Genomic DNA, 21,155 nt, shown 5'->3' on the forward strand with positions numbered 1-21,155 from the left:
CATTATTGATTGACACGCCCCCGTGTCCAATTCCATGGAGACTGGAGTGCCGTTGCGTTTAACTTTTAACATTATCGGAGGGCTTTTGGTGGTGAAGGTGTGTATCCCATATACTTCCTCTTCATCCTCAGGTTGAGTTGCCTCTCCTGTTCATTCAGTGTGATCCTGAGTGGTGAGTCACAAGTCGTTTGCACATTCGCTGGAGGTGCCCCATTATTCCACAGCCCTTGCACACACAGTGCTTGAATAGACATTGATGGGCTCTATGAGTGCCCTGCAGCGCCAACATGGTGTTAATGGATACGCATTCACGCCCCACGGCGGACTCTTGAGTCAACCTAGGCCTAGGTCTGGACTCTGCGATCATGTAGGCCCTGCCATGTATAGTTCTGCCTGCTGAAAGCATTATTTTATGCACCGTACTTGCCGGTGAGCTTCGATTCTGTGAAGATAGCTGTTTCGTGTTGTCACTCGTGGATATGAAAGCCTGGGCTATCGTGATGGCCTTGCTCAGATCTAGGGATTCGGCAGACAGCAGTTTGCAAAGAATGATCTCGTGGCCGATTCCAAGCACGAAAAAGTCCCGCAATATTTCCCCCAAAGATCCTGCAACTTCGCATTGTCCCGCAAGGTGTCTTAGGTCGTCGACAAAGCTCGCTATGTTCTGGCCCTCTGAGCGATGGTGCGTGTAAAAGCGATTCCTGGCCATTAAGATACTCTCCTTTGGCTTGAGGTGTTCCCGAACCAGCGTGCACAGCTCTGTGTAAGTCTTGTCCATTGGTTTGTCCGGTGTTAGCAGATTTTTGAGGCGGCCATATATCGAAGACCCAAATACGATGAGGAGAATCGTCCTGCGCTTGACCGCCGTCTCAGCCTTGTCCAGTTCGTTGACCACGAAGTACTAGTCGAGACACTCAACGAAGGCTTCCTAATCATCACCGTCAACAAAGCTCTCGAATACCAACAGCAGCCATTACCGTATGAAAGTTCGTGATCCGTTACTCATCGCCAATTTATGTTCAGAATAACTCCACAAGACTGTATTGTAAGCTCAAACTGTTGTGACCTTGGTCTCTTTATTCAGACTCCAGAGTGAGGAAGCGGCATGGTAGATTACCTTTTATATCTGCTTGCCCAGGATGCATAGGTGACCCTTAGATCGCCCACAGGTGTGCCCCCTGGTGGCAAGTCTTGCATATTAGTGAGGTTTACATACATACATAACAAGATGTAATGTATTTGCATTTCCAAAAGGCATTCGATAAGGTGCCACATAAAAGGTTACTAAACAAGATAAAAACTTATGGTGTTGGGGGTAATATATTAACGTGGATTAGGATTGGCTAACTAACAGAAAACAGTCAGGATAAATGGATCATTTTCAGGTTGGCAAACTATAGTGGGGTGCCCCAGGAATCAGTGCTGGGGCATCAACTATTTAAAATCTATATTAATGACTTGAGTGTAATGTAGCCAAATTTGCTGACGATGCAAAGATAGGTGGGAAAGCAAGTTGTGAGGAGGACACTATGGGCTAGACTTTCCCTAAAGGCCCTCAACGCCCGATTGCCCGCTGACGTTAACGTTCGGCAAGAAAAGCTGGCGAGAATTTCCATTTTTATGTTTAAAGTAAATAAAACTAATCGCCCGGTGAGAAAATGGGCGCTGCACACTCATTGTCAGCGGTTTTCTCGGCAGTTAAGTGGAAAATTAGCAACATGGGTGGTCGTTACCGGAATGGATGGTAAGTACTATAATTTAGTCCGAAGCTGCGGTTGGGCCTAAGGAGGGGGGAAAACTTAAAAAAAAATGTTTATTTAAAAAAAAACGTACAAAGCATTCCCAAGGCAGTTTTAAACCTAATGGCCGTTTTACAATTAAAAAAAAATAAAGGACCTTTAATTTACCTTTCTTTGCAGGGTCCCTCCTTACTGCCCTGTTTAAGCAGCTTTTACAGGGCGGTTCTCTCGGCGAACTGGACGTCGGCGGTTGTTCTCGGCGTTGCACGTGGGCGGTTTGGTCCCGGCGGGTGTCCTCAGATGTGGGCGATAACATTGAAAAACTTCAGTGGAAACTTTTGCCGGGCAGAAAACCAGCTGTACCGCCGAGAAAATTGCCGACAATGAAGCCAAAAATCTAGTCCAAAGAATCTGCAAATGGATATAGATAAGTTAAATGAGTGGGCAAAAATTTGGCAGATGGAGTATAATGTGGGAAAATGTGAGGTTATCCACTTTGGTAGGAAGAAAAGAAAAGCAGAATATTATTTAAATGAAGCAAGACTACAGAATTCTGGTACAGAAGGATCTGAGAGTCTTCGTACATGAAACACAAAATGTTAGCATGCAGGTACAGCAAGTAATTAGGAAAGCAAATGGAATGTTGGCCTTTATTGCAAGGGGGGTGGAGTATAAAAGCAGGGAAGTCTTGCTACAACTGTAGAGGGCATTGATGAGACCATACCTGGAGTACTGTGTACATTTTTGGTCTCCTTATTTAAGGAGTGATATATTTGCATTGGAGGCAATTCAGAGAAGGTTCGTTCCTGAAACTGGCCTTCCTCCAATTAAGTATTTTTACTCTGGATTGCTCCCTGTCCTTTTCCATAGCTAATCTAAACCTTATGGCCCCAAGTTTCCACATGATTTGCTCCTGATTTTTAGGAGCAACTGGTGTAGAACGGAGTATCTTAGAAATCGGAATTCTCGACATTTAGTTTGCTCCAGTTCTAGTCAGTTAGAACAGTTTCACTTTGGAACAGAATTTTTTTTTCAAAAGGGGGCGGGTCCGGCCACTTACGCCTGTTTTCAAAGTTTTGTCAGTGAAAACTTACTCCAAACTAACTTAGAATGGAGTAAGTGAAGATTTTTGTACGCTCGAAAAAACCTTGTCTACACTTTAGAAAATCAGGCGTAGGTTACAAATTACACGTAGGGAACGAGGTGGGGGGGGGGAGGGGGGAAGGGAAGTAATTAAATTCTACAATCAATCCTTAGTTATACTTATACAAATATTATACAAATAAGTCCAACCTGAATAAAAATTTATAAGCAAAGAAAAGATTAAATAAACCATGTTCCTACCTGTGTGAAATTGCATCAGCCTTCGAGCTGCTGTGCTTCAGGCAGGCCTTTCATGTTGGAGACAGGCAGGGATGTGGCGTCAGTGTCTCGATGGCAGCGGCAGCAAGCTTCGAGCTGAGCTGCAGTGCTTGAGGCAGGCCTTCATTCTCTTCGTGGCTGGCCGCGAAGAAGCAACACCGGACGGACCCGAGGCCATTCGGCCATGAGATATCAGCGGCGTCAGTGGCTGGCCGGCAGCCGAAGAATCAGCAGCGGATCGACGTGAGGCCATTCGGCCATAGGATATCAGTGGCGTCAGTGGCTGGCCGGCAGCCGAAGAATCAACACCTGACACATGCAGCTCTTTATGGTGCTTGAGGCCATTCGGCCACGCTTTAGGGGCGGCGTCAGTGGCTCGACGGCAGCCGAAGATACAGCAGCAGCCTTCGAGCTGTGAGGGGGACTGAAGCCATTTGGACAGGGAGAGGCAGCCACATCGACAGTTTTATATTTAAATTTGCAGAATGGGTGCTGCATTGTCAACACCACGTATTATGCAATGGTTTGCCATCAATTCACTGCATAGGAGAGAATTGATTAGAGCTCACCGCAGCAGGAACGTCGTAGCCCGTAGGTTGATGGGCAGGAGACCTTACCCACGTCGACAATATCGAACCAGGACATGAGCGAGGCTGATTGTGTGAAAAGGCTGCGTTTTCGCAGAGAAGTTGTCACTGAGATCTGTGATATGGTGAGAGCAGATTTGCAGCCCAGAAGCAGAAGGACAACTGCCTTGTCTGTTGAAGTGAAGGTAACAGCTGCACTTTCTTTCTGTGCCTCGGGATCGTTTCAGGCTATAACTGGAGATGTGTGTGCCATCACTCAACGTGCAATACATGCCTGCGTTTACCAGGTCACGGCTGCACTTTATGCGTGAAGGAATGACTTCATCAATTTCCCAATGACCGCACAAGCGATCCAGGAGAGGACTGTGGGTTTCTTCAGGATTGCCGGCTTCCCAAAGGTACAGGGCTGCATTGATTGTACCCACATAGCCTTGCGAGCACCTGTGGAGGAATCTGAGCAGTACCGAAATAGGAAAGGTTTCCACTCTATCAATGAGCAGCTCGTGTGTGACGACAAGCAGCGCATCATGTCAGTCGATGCGAGATACCCTGGCAGCACCCACGATGCGTTCATCCTACGCGACAGCGTTCTATCTCACATGTTTGAGCAGCAGCCAGAAGGGCAGCGCTGGCTACTGGGAGACAAAGGTTACGGCCTGACCACCTGGCTCATGACGCCCATACGCGTGACACGGACAGAAGCTGACCGTCAATACAACCATGGCGCACATTGCGACGCGCAGCATCATTGAGAGGACCATTGGCATATTGAAACAGCGATTCCGATGCCTGGACCATTCCGGAGGACAGTTGCTATACTCTCCTCAGATTGTCGGTCATTTCACTGTTGTGTGCTGCATGCTTCATAACTTAGCCATCATGAGGCAGCAGGAGCTGGTAGTGGAACCCGAAGACCGCGTGAGGGTCCAGTGCATGATGATAGTATTACGGAAGACCAGGATGTGGATGATAACGATAATCAGGAAAGCATGCAAGTGCCTGATGCCGAAGCACGAGGTCGGAGGAGGGCCGTCCATTGTGCCCCTTTAACGATTGCTCAAGACTTGCGCCAGCAGCTCATCCGTGAACGCTTCAACTACTGATGCCTGAAGGCTCTGCGACCACTTTTGCGCATGGACATGTTTATTCTTTGCAGTTGTTCCTACGTTGTGTTGTGTTAATGGAACATGAAACAGTTTTAATGAAAAAATATTTTATTGAAAAGTTAACGTCACTCTAATAAAATATTTGTTGTATCAAACTATACTTTTTAATATGACTCTTGAAGATCACTTAAAAACTTTAAGATCACTTATAAACTTGTAAAGTTACAAAAGTTACAAAACACTTTCTATGTGAACAATTTTACACTCTAAGATCACTTACACTTCAAGATCACTTTTTAGATGCAAAATTAAATAATTTACAGAATGTGAGAGCATTTACACTATAAGATCACTTGAAAACCCTGAGATCACTTGTATGTTGTAAAGTTACAAAACTTACAAAACAGTTTCAATTTGAAAAACGCTACTACAGCTACCTCAAGAACAAGAACAAAAGCAGCAAAGAAAGGCTGCAACCATGGCTCATCCATATCTCAGTGAATGTTCACTTCCTCATGGGGGTGTCATTTGATTGGCTGGGCTGTGTGCCCTTATTGCAGCAGCTACCTCAACCAGGCCCTCCCTGACGGCCTGTGCCGACACTTGCATGCCCTCCCTGACGGCCTGTGCCGTCGATTGCACTCCCTCGGACATTCCCTCCCTAAGTTCCCGTGTCATCACTGCTATTTCTCCCGTCAGGACCGTCAACTTTTCACCTATTACACTGACGCCACCGATGAGTGATCGGGTAAGCTCATTGGTCTCCATACCCAATGCCACAACCTGAGTCGCATCTGTTGCACGCTGCATCTCAGGAGAGCGTGTCTCCAATCTCCTTCTCCTCTGCCTGGGTCTGCCTTGTGGCACCACTACACTGGGAGGCGCGGGCACGGACGGTGGGATGCTCGGTGTTGCAAGCAGCACCACTACACAGGGAGGCGCAGGCTGGGACTGTGGGACGCTCTGTGTTCCAGACGGCTAAACTAGAGGGAGAGGCTCGGGCTGGAATGGTGGGATGCTCTGTGTTGCAGACGGCAGCACTCGAGTGCGAGCCATGGGCTGGGATGTTGGACGAATGGGTGTAAACTGCTCGATGATATCAGCAGCAACACTGGGACCCGAAGCGTCGGAATCAAAACCATAGTAGGTGGAACCAGAACCTATGCGAGAGGGAGGCTGGGACGGTAGTGCAGTGACTGTAGAAAGCTGCATTATACCAGCAGCACCACTGGGACCCGCAACATCGGAAGCGAAACCATGGAAGGTGGAACCAAGACCTATGCTAGGGGTTGAAACTCTGATTCCCCTTGATGGGGGCTCATAAACATTAAATTGGAAGCTCTCCCCTGCAGATATTTCGGTCATCGCTGCCATCATCCAGTCTGGATTGTCCGCAGCTAGTTGTACTGGTTCTTGTTCTGTACCCTCAGGATCCTCAGGGTTGGCAGCAGCAGCAGCATCGTCATCGTCATCATCATCATCATCATCATCATCATGTTCTGCAAAATACATCAGAACAGTCAAATGCTTAACAGCAACGAAGGGGGCCGGATGGGTGGCATGAGTACTCTCACACATAGCAGGCCAGGCAGCAGGTTGATTTAAAGGGCCATGATGCATTTTCAGGACTTACCCTCTTCCTCGCGTGTGGGCCCAGCTTGTGCTGTACCGATTGCTTTACTCCATGTGCGACTCATCATAGCAGCTACCCTTTGTTCCAAGGGTGTCAGTGGATGCAGATTGGGCACGCCTCCTCCTGTCCGAGTTGCCTCCCTTTTGTTGTGGGCCAATTTCTTCTGCAAAGAGTAAAATATAACTTTTTACAGAGTGTCAGTCTGCAAGGTGGGACATACAGATAGCCAAGTTACAATTACGATTAAATTAAAAATGGGAAATATTACTTACACTAACTACTTGACCAAGGTCGTGCCATTTCTTTATACACTGACTTCCAGATCTGCTGGTATGCACCACTGCGCAGTAATCTTCTGCAACTTGGTTCCAGCATTTCTTCATTTCTTTTGGTGGCACTTTTATGCGACCTCTGTTGCTGGTATCGAGCTCCTGCCATCTCTGCTCAATTACGTTGACTAATATCTCCACTTCCTCATGCAAGAAATTCTTTGTTCTTGGTGGACGTTGATCCATTGCAAAGTTGAATTGGCACTCTTATTTCTCCAAACACACAGTCCTTAATTTGCATGTACCAATGCAGCACCGGTTCTGCAAGTTTAGCAGTGAAAAGCTGAACTCACTGATTTCAGCAGGTGATTTATTCAGCAGTGCTGCTAAAAGCACTCCCTCACACACAGAAATATAAAAAAAAAATTAAATTACAAGCCTTTGCAGGGGTCCAAGAAACAAATCTTCACTTTTTCTGCAGTCCTTTTAAAAATGGCCAAGTGGCAATGTTTGTGTGAGACTGTGCATGCGCGCACGCTCCAACGCACATGCGCAGGGTTGCCGGCACCACGAAGGCTAATTTAAATTGTACCCGCCCCCTGCTACTTAGAAAATCGGCGCGAGTGTTAGGCTCCACCCCCTGCTGCGAAGAGCGCGCCGCGCCAAGCAGACATCGAGCTCCTTGCTGGACTTTTTTTTAGGCACAGTTTTCGGCGCGAAAAACAGGCACCCAGCTCGGAGGTGCGCCGTTTTCGCCGCGGGACGAAACTTGGGGCCAATGTTACTTTGATCACTGTTCCCTAAATGTTCACCTACTGACACTTGCTCATCTTGACCGACCTCATTCCCCAGAACCAAATTCAGCAATGCCTCCTTCCTTGTTGGGCTGGAAACTGATCAGCAGAGGGCTGACAAAGAAAATTCTCCTGAACATACCAGAAATTATTCCCCCTCTCTGCCTTTTACATTATTACTATCCCTGTCTATGTTAGGATAGTTGAAGTCCCCTATAATCACTACTCTATAGTACTTGCATTTCTCTGTAATTTCTCTGCAGATTTGCTCCTCCATATATTTCCTGCTAGTATATGGCCTATAGAATACACCTAGTCTTTCTTAACTCTAGCCATATTGATTCTGTCCTTCACCCCTCCAGGACATTCTCTCTCGAGCACTGTAACATTCTCCTTAACCAATACTGCCACAACACCTATCTTTCCTTCCCTATCTTTCCTGAACACATTATATCCAGGAATATTTAATACCCAATCCTGCCTTTTTTGAGCCAGGTCCCCTTTATTGCCACGACATCATATTCCCATGTGGTTATTTGTATCTGCAGCTCACCAACCTTGATAAGTGAGTTGGTCACACCGCAGGTAAAGGATATACAGGCAGATAGGGAATGGGTGACCAGCAGGAAGAGCAGTGGAAGGAAGGTATTACAGGGGTCCTCTGTAGTCATTCCCCTCCAAAACAGATACACCGTTTTGGGTACTGTTGGAGGAAATGACTCATCAGGGGAGGGCAGTAGCAGCCAAGTTCATGGCACCGTGGGTGGCTCTGCTGCACAGGAGGGCAGGAAAAAGAGTGAGAGAGCTATAGTGGTAGGGGATTCTATTGTAAGAGGAAGAGATAGATGTTTCTGCGGCCGTAATCGAGACCCCGGGATGGTATGTTGCCTCGCTGGTGCAAGGATCAAGGATGTCTCGGAGTGGTTGCAGGACATTTTGGAGGGGGAGTGTGAGCAGCCAGTTGTCGTGGTGCATATAGGTACCAACGATATAGGTAAAAAAACGGGATGAGGTCCTACAAGCTGAATTTAGGGAGCTCGAAGTTAAATTAAAAAGTAGGACCTCAAAGGTAGTAATCTCAAGATTGCTACCAGTGTCAGAGTAGGAATTGCAGGTTAACTAAGATGAATACGTGGCTTGAGGAGTGGTGCAGAAGGGAGGGATTCAAATTCCTGGGCCATTGGAACCGGTCCTGGGGGAGGTGAGACCAGTACAAACCGAACATTCTGCACCTGGGCAGGACCGGAACCAATGTCCGAGGGGGAGTATTTGCTGGTGCTGTTGGGGAGGGGTTAAACTAATATGGCAGGGGGATGGGAACCTATGCAGGGAGACAGAGGGAAGTAGAATGGGGGCAGAAGCAAAAGATAGAAAGAAGAAAAGTAAAAGTGGAGGGCAGAGAAACCCAAGGCAAAAATCAAAAAGGATCACATTACAGCAAAATTCTAAAGGGGCAAAATATATTAAAAAGACAAGCCTGAAGGCTCTGTGCCTCAATACGAGGAGTATTTGTAATAAGGTGGACGAATTAACTGCACAGGCAGCAATTAACGAATATGATTAATTGGCATCACGGAGACATGGCTCCAGGGTGACCAAGGCTGTGAACTCAACATCCAGGGGTATTCAACATTCAGGAAGGATAGACAGAAAGGAAAAGGAGGTGGGGTAGCGATGCTGGTTAAAGAGGAAATTAACGCAATAGTAAGGAAGGACATGAACTTGGATGATGGGTGGAGCTGCAGGATACCAAAGGGCAGAAAACGCTAGTGGGAGTTCTGTACAGACCACCAAACAGTAGTAGTGAGGTTGGGGACAGCATCAAACAAGAAATTAGGGATGCGTGCAATAAAGGTACAGCAGTTATCATGGGCGACTTTAATCTACATATAGATTGGGCTAACCAAACTGGTAGCAATGCGGTGGAGGAGGATTTCCTGCAGTGAGTTAGGAACGGTTTTCTAGACCAATATGTCGACGAACCAACTAGAGGGCTGGCCATCCTAGACTGGGTGATGTGTAATGAGAATGGACTAATTAGCAATCTTGTTGTGCGAGGCTCCTTGCGGAAGAGTAACCACAATATGGTAGAATTATTTGTTAAGATGGAGAGTGACACAGTTAATTCGGAGACTAGGGTCCTGAACTTAAGGAAAGGTAACTTCGATAGTATGAAACGTGAAATTGGCTAGAATAGACTGGCGAGTGATACTTAAAGGGTTGACAGTGGATAGGCAATGGCAAACATTTAAAGATCAAATGGATGGACTTCTACAATTGTTAATCTCTGTGGGGCGTAAGAATAAAAAAGGGAAGGTGGCTCAACCGTGGCTAACAAGGGAAATTAGGGATAGTGTTAAATCCAAGGAAGAGGCATATAAATTGGCCATAGAAAATTGGTGCAGGAGTAGGTCATTCGGTCCTTTGAGCCTACACCACCATTCAATAAGATCCATGGCTGATCATTCCCTCAGTACCCCTTTCCTGCTTTCTCACCATACCCCTTGATACCTTTAGCCGCAAGGGCCATACCTAACTCCCTCTTGAATATATCCAATGAACTGGCATCAACAGCTCTCCGCGGTAGGGAATTCCACAGGATAACAACTCTGAGTGAAGAAGTTTCTCCTCGTCTCAGGGCTAAATGGCCTACCCGTTATCCTCAGACTGTGTCCCCTGGTTCTGGACTTCCCCAACATCGGAAACATCCTTCCCGCATCTAACCTGTCCGGTCCCGTCAGAATCTTATATGTTTCTATGAGATCCACTCTCATCCGTCTGAACTCCAGTGTATAAAGGCCCAGTTGATCCAGTCTCTCCTCATATGTCAGTCCAGCCATCCCGGGAATCAGTCTGGTGAACCTTCGCTGCACTCCCTCAATAGCAAGAATGTCCTTCCTCAGACTAGGAGACCAAAACTGAACACAATATTCCAGGTGAGGCCTCACCAAGGCCCTGTACAAACTGCGGTAAGACCTCCCTGCTTCCTGTACTCAAATCCCCTAGCTATGAAGGCCAACATACCAATTGCCTTCTTCACCGCCTGCTGTACCTGCATGCCAACTTTCAATGATTGATTGAACCATGACACCCAGGTCTCGTTGCACCTCCCCTTTTCCTAATCTGCTGCCATTCAGATAATATTCTGCCTTCGTGTTTTTGCCCCAAAGTGGATAACCTCACATTTATCCTCATTATACTGCATCTGCCATGCATTTGCCCACTCAACTAACCTGTCCAAGTCACCCTGCAGCCTCTTAGCACCCTCCTCACTGCTCACACTGCCACCTAGTTTAATGTCATCTGCAAACTTGGAGCTATTACACTCAATTCCATCATCTAAATCATTAATATATGTTGTAAATAGCTGGGGTCCCAGCACTGAGCCCTGCGGCACCCCACTAGTCACTGCCTGCCATTCTGAAAAGGACACGTTTATCCCGACTCTCTGCTTCCTGTCTGCCAAACAGTTTTCTGTCCTCGTCAGTACATTAGCCCCCAATACCAGGTGCTTTAATTTTGCACACCAATCTCATATGTGGGACCTTGTCAAAAGCCTTTTTTAAGTCCAAATACACCACATCCACTGGTTCTCCCTTGTCCACTCTACTAGTTACATCCTCAAAAAATTCGAGAAGATTTGTCAAGCATGATTTCCTTTTCATAAATCCATGCTGACTTGGACCGATCCTGTCACTGCTTTCCAAATGCGCTGCTATTTCATCTTTAATAATTGATTCCAACATTTTCCCCATTACTAATGTCAGGCTAACCGGTCTATAATTACCCGTTTTCTCTCTTCCCTCCTTTTTTAAAAAGTGGTGTTACATTAGCTACCCTCCAGTCCATAGGAACTGATCCAGAGTCGATAGACTGTTGGAAAATGATCACCAATGCATCCACTATTTCTAGGGCCACTTCCTTAAGTACTCTGGGATGCAGACTATCAGGTCGTGGGGATTTATTGGCCTTCAATCCCATCAATTTCCCTTACACAATTTTCCAACTAATAATGATTTCCTTCAGTTCCTCCTTCTCACTAGACCCTTGGTCCACTAGTACTTCTGGAAGGTTATTTGTGTCTTCTTTCATGAAGACAGAACCAAACTAAAGGGCCAAAAGCAGCAAACCTGAGGACGAGGAGAAATTTAGAATTCAGCAGAGGAGGACAAAGGGTTTAATTAGGAGGGGGAAAATAGAGTATGAGAGGAAGCTTGCTGGGAACATAAACTGACTGCAAAAGCTTCTATAGATATGTGAAGAGAAAAAGATTGGAGAAGACAAACGTAGGTCCCTTGCAGTCAGAATCAGGTGAATTTATAATGGGAACAAAGAAATGGCAAATTAGTTGAATAAATACTTAGGTTCAGTCTTCATGAAGGAAGACACAAATAACCTTCCGGAAATACTAGGGGACCGAGGTTTTTGTGAGAAGGAGAAACTTAAGGAATTCCTTATTAGTTGGAAAATTGTGTTTGGGAAATTGATGGGATTGAATGCCGATAAATCCCCACGGCCTGATAGTCTGCAACCCAGAGTACTTAAGGAAGTGGCCCTAGAAATAGTGGATGCATTGGTGATCATTTTTCAACAGTTTATCGACTCTGGATCAGTTCCTATGGACTGGAGGTTAGCTAATGTAACACCACTTTTTAAAAAAGGAGGGAGAGAGAAAACGGGTAATTATAGACCGGTTAGCCTGGCATCAGTAGTGGGGAAAATGTTGGAATCAATTATTAAAGATGTAATAGCAGCGCATTTGGAAAGCAGTGACAGGATCGGTCCCCCTCAGCATAGATTTATGAAAAAGAAATCATGCTTGACAAATCTTCTAGAATTTTTTGAGGATGTAACTAGTAGAGTGGACAAGGGTGAACCAGTGGCTGTGGTGTATTTGGACTTGTGTGGGGCTTTTGACAAGGTCGCACACAAGAGATTGGTGTGCAAAATTAAAGCACCTGGTATTGGGGGTAATGTACTGACGAGGATAGAGAACTGGTTGGCAGACAGAAAGCAGAGAGTCTGGATAAATGGGTCCTTTTCAGAATGGCAATCAGTGACTTATGGGGTGCTGAGGGGCTCAGTGCTAGGACCCCAGCTATTTACAACATCCACTCAATTCCTTCATCTAAATCATTGATGTAATATCTCCAAGTTTGCAGATGACACTAAGCTGGGTGGCAGTGTGAGCTGTGAGGAGGATGATAAGAGGCTGCAGGGTGACTTGGACAGGTTAGGTGAGTGGACAAATGCATGGCAGATGCAGTATAATGTGGATAAATGTGAGTTTATCCACTTTGGTGGCAAAAACACGAAGGCAGAATATTATCTGAATGGCGGCAGATTAGGAAAAGGGGAGGTGCAACGAGATCTGGGTTTAATGGTACATCAGTCATTGAAAGTTGGCATGCAGGTACAGCAGGTGGTGAAGAAGGCAAATGGTATGTTGGTTTTCATAGCTAGGTGATTTGAGTGTAGGAGCAAGGAGGTCTTACTGCAGTTGTCCAGGGCCTTGGTGAGGCCTCACCTGGAATATTGTGTAGAGTTTTGGTCTCCTAATCTGTGGAAGGACGTTCTTGCTATTGAGGGAGTGCAGCAAAAGTTCACCAGACTGATTCCTGGGATGGCTGGACTGACATATGAGGAGAGACTGGATCGACTGGGCTTGTATTCACTGGAGTTTAGAAGGATGAGAGGGGATCTCATAGAAACATATAAAATTCTGATGGGACTGGACAGGCTAGATGCAGGAAAAATGTTCCCGATGTTGGGGAAATCCAGAACCAGGGGACACAGTCTAAGGATAATGGGTAAGCCATTTACGACTGAGATGAGGAGAAACCTCTTCACTCAGAGAGTTGTTAACGTGTGGAATTCTCTACCGCAGAGAGTTGTTGATGCCAGTTCGTTGGATATATTCAAGAAGGAGTTAGATATGGCTCTTAAGGCTAAAGGGATCAATGGGTCTGGAGAGAAAGTTGGAAAGGGGTACTGAGGTGAATGATCGGCCATGATCTTATTGAATGGTGGTGCAGCCTCGAAGGGCCGGATGGCCTACTCCTGCACCTACTTTCTATGTTTCTATGTTACTATGCTTTGTGCGTTCACATGCATACACCTATTTTGGACAATCCTGTCTTCTCTCTTAGTCTGACCCCACTTAATACCTTACTATTTCTTACTTTAGTGCTGTCCATCTCTCCCAATCCTTTATTTCGCCCTTCTCATGCTACATCCTAGTGCCCATCCCCCTGCCAACTTAGTTTGAACCATCCCTAACAAGGCCATAGAAAAAGCAAACTAAGCACAAGGATTTATTTCTAGAGGGATATAATTGAAAAGTAGTGAATTAATGAAGTAATGATTTAAATCTAATTTATACTTCCTGCTTTATACTTCCTGGTTTAGACTTTGCGTGTCTGAGTGAGAATTTTTCAATATGATTGGTTGAAGAGTCTCGTTGATGCCGCACTGGATCAGACATCAGACATTGTATTTGAACAAGTCTCCGCTCTGAAGCTTGTAAAAACTTTGGGCAGCTGTCAGTGAGGTGAATGGCGAGCTCAGTTCTTTCGCAGCTAATCGCAAAATCTGGGCAATATGTTACAAAAGTTTGAACAGGACTAAGTCGAAAATCAGAGTTCAATTTATGATAAGTTTTTGGCATCAATATTAAGGCTTAGGCTGCTAAATGCAAGAAAATTCGCATTTTACTGGTCGATTGGATTGTGCATTATATTTGCTTTACTGCTTTAATATTAACTCTGCAGTACTAAGTGAATACTTAAAAATATAACTTTAAATAAAACAAATTTCTTAATCCTCACTTTTTTCCTCATACCATCTTGCCTCTATTATCTGTTTGATTTGGGAAAAAAACAGTCTTCGGAACCATGGCAAAGATCTCAAGATTGTCATTGTAAGATAGATTTTTTTTTCATTCATGCATGAAGAGTTGTCAACCAAAGGGTTTGCTTGGTGCCCCTCAGAAGAACGGCCTGGATAGATGAATACATTTGTCTGACATACACTAAGTATTTATTTATAGGTTCATTACATTTTTAAGTCTTAATTACTCATCACAATAAGTGATCTGAACTTTGATGGTACTATGGAATCTGTGAAACAATGTTACTGGCTGAGTATGCTGCATACTCAGCTGGCAGCATAGCTTTCTGCAATTGGATGGCTCCAGAGCATCTGTTGGACTGATCTGATATTGTGACAGTAACGCAATATAAGAACATAAGAAATAGGAGCAGGAGTAGGCCATTCGGCCCCTTGAGCTTTCTTCGCTATTCAATAAGATTATGGCTGATCTTCTACTTCAACTCCATTTTTCTGCACTAGCCGAAGGATTTGGATGTCTATGTACAGGCATAACTAAAAGACTGGATGTTGAGTCAGTGTCAGTTTTCAAGAATGAGATAGACAGATTTTTTTGACAGGTAAGGGTATCAAGGGATTTGGATCAAAGGCAGGTAAATGGCCATGATCGAATGGTGGAACAGGCTTGAGGGGCTGAATGGCCTTCTCCTGTTCCTTTGTGCCTTGTTTTTAAATATCATTTGGGTTCTGGCCTCTCAAATTAGACATGAACTCACACACTTACTTATATTTTATATATATATATATATATATTACACATACACAAATAACGCTAATGTAATCCTTATTTAGTAAAAGCTTCAGAACATTTATCATTATAATAGTGCACGCTGCAGTGGGCAATCTGACCTTTAAGGACAGTAGATATATTTCCTGGGAGCACGGCCAGCCGAGGTCTCTTCCTCTTTCGAGGATTCACTGAGCTCCCCCCACCATGTGTAATCTTTCTTACTACTATTACAGCACAGATCTGTCCGCAGCTCCTTTTTGATTTCCAGACTTTACAAGAATTTTATTACATTTGTCTGAGCAGATGTTGCCCCTTTACTGAATTAGCACTCTGATTTCCTTGTAATTAGCACTAGTAAATACCAACTACTTCTATCACCCAGCACATTCTTGTGTCTTCAAAACTATATTATTATGTTTCTCGAATTAAAAACTCAAAATTTCACGTAACTACAATAAGCTCTGTGACCTTGTATAACACAAAGCTTGGCAGTATCAGACTCGCAGATCTCCATCAAATCACTCAAATTAGCAATAGGATCTCTGCTGCTACCCTGATTAACCCTTTTCATTCTGGTCTATTGCATTCACCCAAAGTTATTATCCATCAATCCACAGGAGTTATAATTCACCGGTCCTTTCACTCCTTGGTTAGCATGTGTTGTGGGTTGTTTAATGGGTAACTTTAGTGACTTTTTCTGTCTGTGTTTATTTTGTTAAGAATGGTACTACTGGTTCCTTCATCTTCATTAGTGATTTTTTTCTACTTTTTATTTTGTTCACAGTTAGTCAATGGAATACTTCATGAGTAACTTAATAACGTTTTTGAAGCAGTCATGACTTGTGGCATGATGCCTTGAAAGATGTGATGCAACAGATGCGCAGAAGATAAGAGGGTAAAAATTCCAACTGTGCCATTGGTACTGCAGTGGGATGGAACTTCATCATTCTCCATTAACCTGACTTCGACCCCGTCCCAAATCCTGGGACAGAGTCATTTAAATATTGGGACCGGGCAGTGGCGCAACAGAGGTGCACACTACTGGGCCCTTTTGGCATGTATGGGTAACCTGCCATCACCTCCAGACAACCCCTCACACCCCTAAATTTCTGCCAAAAGATAAATGGTGTGGGCAGAGGTGCCTTTCCTCCACCCGCAGCCGCTCAGGACATTTTGGAACTGCCCCCATTTACAACCCGGCCCTACTGGAATTATGCTGCCCTAAAACTTTTAATTATATCAATATTTTCCCCATTCTCAATGTAAAATGAATAGTTAATTTATGCCTGTAATACAATAACGATATTTTAAAATAAAATTGGACTAAACATCTCACTGTTGCACTTTCCCACATTGCAACAGTGACAACACTCCGAAAGTATTTAATTAGCTGTAAAGCGTTTTGAAACATCCGGTGGTCGTGAAAGGCGCTATATAAAGATATGTCTTTCTTTTAAAACGAAATCTCTGCTGCTGCTGAGATTCCGTGCATGCAGTCTGCTAAAGGCCTTTCATACTTATGCCTGACCCCACAAAACAAAATGTCCCTACAGTGTAGAATTACCCACATTATAAATGGGGTGTTTTGCATCCTGTGGGAAATGGAGCACCTCTCATGGGTGTGAGGTTGCAGTCTTCAGACAGTAGGGTCTTAACGTGTGATACTCCTGGAAAATGTGGAAGAGGTGATGGGTATAACTTCCATGCACTTTCTAACAGCCAGCTGAGGAACTGATTTGGTAAAAGGGTAGAAGTGTGTCATCTGTGCTACTGCTCAGTTAAGAGAGTTCTTAAGAAAGAGGGGGTGAAAAAAGTTACAAAATAAGGAAGGTGCCATGTGATAAATTTGAGACCAAAATGACTTGAGAGATATAAACAACGCAGGGAAAGATTTGCTGCTGCATGGTGTTACAATGTGCAGAGCAGTTTATTGTTGGATAACTCATCCACAATTTTGAGTTAATTCAAGCCTTGATCAACATTCAGACAGCAATATGTTAATTGAAATGTTGCAATCAAAGTGAAGCAAAATTGTAAAGGGACATGAAAGGAATGGTTGCATTTATATATAATCTGAAAAGGGCTGTTTTATATTAATAGGTTGAAATGGAATTTACTGGTGATTTACAATATTCTGTATTGGAACAATGGCATGCAATCACAGGGTAAAATATTTTGCTTGTTTTAGCCTGCCTTTCTCACATACGTGGTCTGATCTCTTCGCTCTAAGCTCATTTGGATTCCAAGGTCTCTGGCATTGATTGCAGTTGCAGAGCCTGAGTGGTTGTGGGCATGCCTGACTAGGTGATGACGTTCGATCTTTCTCGCAAGCAGCAGCACCAGCAGTGTGTTTGCGCAGTCCACTGCATTGCTAAAGCTGCTGCTTAACAAATAACTGCTCTGCCATAAAATGGATATGTAAAAATCTTAATTTAAAATTTCTGTTACTGGAGGTCATCAAGACAACACAGGTAAATTTCTGTATGAAAAAATATTGATGAAAAATGAAGAAACCTTGAACAAAAGATAGGGCTAGGGTGGAGACCAAGCTTGCATCTCCACAGTGCATTATTTGTTTACTCTGTTTACTGTCTTTTATAGGATAACCTGGTGGTGCTGTCAAGACAGTCAATGCATTTTAAATTGCTGTAATATTACTGTGTTCAGTGGGTTGTGAATTAATGATATTACTGAGATGTTACAGAACACAGTATTCTGCGTGGCTGCCATGGTGAGTAATGCAGAGGGTTTTTGTATGGGAGCTGCTATGCTGTATCTTTGGGTGTCGGTGCTGTTCACCATAATACTGTCATGGCTGCTGTTTGCATTACTGGCATGAGATAGCGTGGATATTTTAGTGCATCACAAGTCATCCTGGATATAGTGTAGTCAGTGACTAATTCAGATGCGCTGTTTAAAGCTCAGTTGTAATGCCTGACAGCTGACATATCAATCTATATTTATGTCACTTATGCAAATAATGAAATAAACTGGAGGTGTATAAATATTGTGCTTTGTTGCTGCTGATTTACAAAGAGCAAACTGGAATGATTTGCCATTACTCTCTGGCCTGGCGTTAGATGACGGACAGTGATTTAGGGCAGTATGCTCCATTAATGACGTGGGGTGTTTTTGTGTTGAAGCTGCCACACTGTATCTCTGGGTGGAGTGTATTTTCAAATGGCAATTCAGGCAAGCATTTTTGATGGTGTAATGAGCTGGTAGAAGAGATTGAGAAAGTATAGGATCATTTTATAAACCCAAGAAAGCCCAGGAGATTAAATTACTGTTTTAAAATGACTGGCTTCAAATTTCTGTCACCTATCTTTATAATGTACCTAGTTTCTATATACACAATAAAAATGATTTACTCTCACTATTGTGCAGTGGGTGTGCTGAGTGCGGTGAAGCCAGTGTGATGGACCTTCAAAGGTAAAGGTAATATATAGACACAGACTGATACTATAAGGTTATAAGATGCTTTATTTAGGAGTGCTTGTTGGAAATCCATACACTACATATAATTGCATATTGCCTTCACTAGTACAATTTTATATATCAGATTGTGCTAATTTTATGTTAAAGCTCTACATTATTTCTGAGTGTTGAAAATAGTAATAGGTAATCGCAGTGTATAGTTCACGAAGTCTTAAATAGCTTTCTTTTTTTTTATATAGTAGTGGTATGAAATAACCTATTTCAAAGAATGCTGCCTTCATCATTATTTTGAATTCTTAATCTGCCTTTTAATTTGTTTAATATTTGCATTGTAAAATGTAAAAGTATGCTTTGTAATGTATCAAATATCTTGGCACAAATTGTTGTGGTGTATGATAATGCGACTTGTTTACTGTCCCATTGATTTGTGAGATTTTATATCCATGGTACTGTTTTGATACTTTGTTCCTTTTGTTCTGAAACAAAAATATACTTGGACTTTTGCTAATTAGTTGCAGTATAATATAGGCAGCATGCAGGCTGTTTACAAGGCTCATGGGAGGAGACTGGCAAGCCCCAAACAGGAGAGGGAGACATTGGGAATGCACAACAAAGCATTTTTCCCCTATCTGGCAGCTGCAAACAGGTTCAGATGAAATGGAGCAGCTGGAACCCATCTGTGGTGGGTGGGGGTAGAAACATGAATTTTGACTGCTGTCCCTGCTAAAGTAGGAGTCTTGTAATGGTTATTATTTCCAATAAATTTGTGTTTTTAAAATGCAAACTAAAATGGGAGTGATGGTGTTGTCCCTGAATTAATCATTTTTCCCATGGGTTGTTCTTCTAATGAGTGTGAAGGGTATGCACATACACTCACAGGCTATTAATACAAAATTTTGTAAATTCAAATTGGTGGCTTTTATATATGACTTAATGGCTAATTTTACGCTTGCACTTGATATATACTACTGAGAAAATATAATCTTGCCCTTTTCATGTTGAGCCCCTTATTCTGCCTGCTAGTTCCTTACTACTATTGGTCGAACTACATTGAATTCTGTTATTGGTGGTCAGAATTTATATTTCAATAATGTAATTTAAATGTAAATATTCAAATAATTGTTTTACTGTATCTAATCACAGAGTGCAGTTAAGCATTTTGGAATGCTCGGCATTGTTCATTTTAATCTACAATTTAGTGGGAGGTGATAGACCTGCTTGAGACTATTACCCTTATAGCTACTTATAAGGTGCAATTCCACAATCCTGGGCTCCAAGCAGGGAGCTGTGGAATGAGATACAACATGCAGCCTGAATTTTTTCACACAGTTGCCCTACTATGTCAGTTTGCTTCATTTGGTAGTTCGCTTGCCTCCAAGTCAGAAGGCTGTAGGATGAAACTCCACTCCAGGACGAGTACAAAATCTAGGCTGACACTTCAGTGCAGTGCTGAGGAAATGCTGCATTGTCAGTGTTGTGTATGTATAATATAAGTATGCTCCCTATACACTCCATGTACAGTTACATAAGACTACTGAATGTACCTTCACACTGTATATACAATGCTTGCACCACAAGAGGGTGCAACTGGTGGAGACCTCGGGGTCACCTGTACACAAAAGGGAGCTCACCATACTGTACCCTCACTCAGGAGCTGCAATAAAAAGACTAAGGTCACAATAGTTTAAGTATTACCTCGTGAAGTCATTACTAGAGTACTTACAGACACAATAATCAGACATGCTGTTATTCAGATGAGAGATTAAACTGAGGCTTTGTCTGTTAAAAATCTCTATTTGAAGAGCAAGGAGTCTTCCCAGTGTCCTGGCCAACATTCTTCCCTCAACTAACACCACCAAAAGCACATTAACTAGTTATTCATCTCATTTGTGTGCAAATTGCTTGCTGCGTTTCCCTATATAACACTGACTGCACTTCAAAAGTAGTTCACATGAAGCACATTGGGACGCCCTGAGGACAAGTTAAGATGGTATCTATGTTCATTCTTCTTGCTGTCATTCAAGTCTAAATGTTGAGTTCCTCGAAGAAGGGAATCTGAGCGTGGTTAAATAGTTACACATAATTGAGCGCACTTAATTAAGTGTAAAACTATCTTGGTGGAGGCAAAAATGATGTTTTTAGATTAATTGTCCCATTAGACCGACTGTAATGTAGCCAAGTTTGCTGATGACACAAAGAGGGGTGGGAAAGCAAGTTGTTAGGCGGACACAAATAATCTGAAAATGGATATAGGCAGGCTAATTGAGTGGGAAAACATTTGGCAGATGGAGTATAATGTGGGAAAGTGTGAGGTTATCCACTTTGGCAGGAAAAATAAAAAGGAAATTATGATTTAAGTGTAGAGTAATAACAAAATGGTGCTGTACAGAGAGATCTGGGGGTCCTTGTGCGTGCAACACAAAAAGTTAGTGTGCAGGTACAGCAAGTAATCAGGAAGGCAATTGGAATGTTGGCCTATATTGCAAGAGGGGTGGAGTATAAAAGCAGGGAAGTCCTGCTATAACTGTACAGGGTATTGGTGAGACTACACCTGGAGTACTGCGTACAGTTTTGGTCTCCTTATTTATGGAACGATATACTTGCATTGG

At 43.5% G+C, this 21,155-nt stretch overlaps 1 protein-coding gene across 6 annotated transcripts in view; it reads left to right on the top strand.

Moving 5' to 3' along the window:
- rusc2 (RUN and SH3 domain containing 2) overlaps window positions 1–21,155 on the top strand; it is a 254,883-nt gene that overhangs the window by 114,560 nt on the left and 119,168 nt on the right. For 5 of the 6 annotated variants that reach the window (XM_070868518.1, XM_070868544.1, XM_070868563.1 and 2 more), the window contains exon 1: window positions 17,439–17,579. The exons of the other annotated variant lie outside the window; for it this stretch is intronic. The gene's annotated coding sequence lies outside the window, so the exon portion shown is untranslated. Of the gene's footprint in view, window positions 1–17,438; window positions 17,580–21,155 lie in introns of those variants that run through there. 6 annotated transcript variants of the gene reach the window in all.

This window comes from Pristiophorus japonicus, chromosome 2, assembly GCF_044704955.1.
Source record: "Pristiophorus japonicus isolate sPriJap1 chromosome 2, sPriJap1.hap1, whole genome shotgun sequence".
In the NCBI taxonomy this organism is placed as follows: Eukaryota; Metazoa; Chordata; class Chondrichthyes; family Pristiophoridae; genus Pristiophorus; species Pristiophorus japonicus.